Raw genomic sequence first — 2,500 nt, forward strand, 5'->3', positions numbered from 1 at the left:
TCAAAGTGCTCCGAAATGCACACGGGGGTGTCAAGCAACCTCCATGTACCGTGGCATGACCGTGGCCAAGTAATAAAGATCAAATTCCATGCCTATGCCAAGTTGGACCAAGGCCCCGTCTCGTTTTGCTATAAGCAAAGGCGTGGCAAGGCACGCGGGGGGCCAAAAAATCAAAGTGCTCCGAAAATGCACACGGGGGTGTCAAGCAACCTCCATGTACCGTGGCATGACCGTGGCCAAGTAATAAAGATCAAATTCCATGCCTAGGCCAAGTTGGACCAAGGCCCCGTCTCGTTTTGCTATAAGCAAGGGCGTGGCAAGGCACGCGGGGGGCCAAAAAATCAAAGTGCTCCGAAATGCACACGGGGGTGTCAAGCAACCTCCATGTACCGTGGCATGACCGTGGCCAAGTAATAAAGATCAAATTCCATGCCTATGCCAAGTTGGACCAAGGCCCCGTCTCGTTTTGCTATAAGCAAGGGCGTGGCAAGGCACGCGGGGGGCCAAAAAATCAAAGTGCTCCGAAAATGCACACGGGGGTGTCAAGCAACCTCCATGTACCGTGGCATGACCGTGGCCAAGTAATAAAGATCAAATTCCATGCCTATGCCAAGTTGGACCAAGGCCCCGTCTCGTTTTGCTATAAGCAAGGGCGTGGCAAGGCACGCGGGGGGCCAAAAAATCAAAGTGCTCCGAAATGCACACGGGGGTGTCAAGCAACCTCCATGTACCGTGGCATGACCGTGGCCAAGTAATAAAGATCAAATTCCATGCCTATGCCAAGTTGGACCAAGGCCCCGTCTCGTTTTGCTATAAGCAAGGGCGTGGCAAGGCACGCGGGGGGCCAAAAAATCAAAGTGCTCCGAAATGCACACGGGGGTGTCAAGCAACCTCCATGTACCGTGGCATGACCGTGGCCAAGTAATAAAGATCAAATTCCATGCCTAGGCCAAGTTGGACCAAGGCCCCGTCTCGTTTTGCTATAAGCAAGGGCGTGGCAAGGCACGCGGGGGGCCAAAAAATCAAAGTGCTCCGAAAATGCACACGGGGGTGTCAAGCAACCTCCATGTACCGTGGCATGACCGTGGCCAAGTAATAAAGATCAAATTCCATGCCTAGGCCAAGTTGGACCAAGGCCCCGTCTCGTTTTGCTATAAGCAAGGGCGTGGCAAGGCACGCGGGGGGCCAAAAAATCAAAGTGCTCCGAAAATGCACACGGGGGTGTCAAGCAACCTCCATGTACCGTGGCATGACCGTGGCCAAGTAATAAAGATCAAATTCCATGCCTATGCCAAGTTGGACCAAGGCCCCGTCTCGTTTTGCTATAAGCAAGGGCGTGGCAAGGCACGCGGGGGGCCAAAAAATCAAAGTGCTCCGAAATGCACACGGGGGTGTCAAGCAACCTCCATGTACCGTGGCATGACCGTGGCCAAGTAATAAAGATCAAATTCCATGCCTATGCCAAGTTGGACCAAGGCCCCGTCTCGTTTTGCTATAAGCAAGGGCGTGGCAAGGCACGCGGGGGGCCAAAAAATCAAAGTGCTCCGAAATGCACACGGGGGTGTCAAGCAACCTCCATGTACCGTGGCATGACCGTGGCCAAGTAATAAAGATCAAATTCCATGCCTATGCCAAGTTGGACCAAGGCCCCGTCTCGTTTTGCTATAAGCAAGGGCGTGGCAAGGCACGCGGGGGGCCAAAAAATCAAAGTGCTCCGAAATGCACACGGGGGTGTCAAGCAACCTCCATGTACCGTGGCATGACCGTGGCCAAGTAATAAAGATCAAATTCCATGCCTAGGCCAAGTTGGACCAAGGCCCCGTCTCGTTTTGCTATAAGCAAGGGCGTGGCAAGGCACGCGGGGGGCCAAAAAATCAAAGTGCTCCGAAAATGCACACGGGGGTGTCAAGCAACCTCCATGTACCGTGGCATGACCGTGGCCAAGTAATAAAGATCAAATTCCATGCCTAGGCCAAGTTGGACCAAGGCCCCGTCTCGTTTTGCTATAAGCAAGGGCGTGGCAAGGCACGCGGGGGGCCAAAAAATCAAAGTGCTCCGAAAATGCACACGGGGGTGTCAAGCAACCTCCATGTACCGTGGCATGACCGTGGCCAAGTAATAAAGATCAAATTCCATGCCTATGCCAAGTTGGACCAAGGCCCCGTCTCGTTTTGCTATAAGCAAGGGCGTGGCAAGGCACGCGGGGGGCCAAAAAATCAAAGTGCTCCGAAATGCACACGGGGGTGTCAAGCAACCTCCATGTACCGTGGCATGACCGTGGCCAAGTAATAAAGATCAAATTCCATGCCTATGCCAAGTTGGACCAAGGCCCCGTCTCGTTTTGCTATAAGCAAGGGCGTGGCAAGGCACGCGGGGGGCCAAAAAATCAAAGTGCTCCGAAATGCACACGGGGGTGTCAAGCAACCTCCATGTACCGTGGCATGACCGTGGCCAAGTAATAAAGATCAAATTCCATGCCTATGCCAAGTTGGACCAAGGC

This window comes from Trifolium pratense, unplaced genomic scaffold (assembly GCF_020283565.1).
Source record: "Trifolium pratense cultivar HEN17-A07 unplaced genomic scaffold, ARS_RC_1.1 scaffold_136, whole genome shotgun sequence".
NCBI classification, from domain to species: Eukaryota; Viridiplantae; Streptophyta; class Magnoliopsida; order Fabales; family Fabaceae; genus Trifolium; species Trifolium pratense.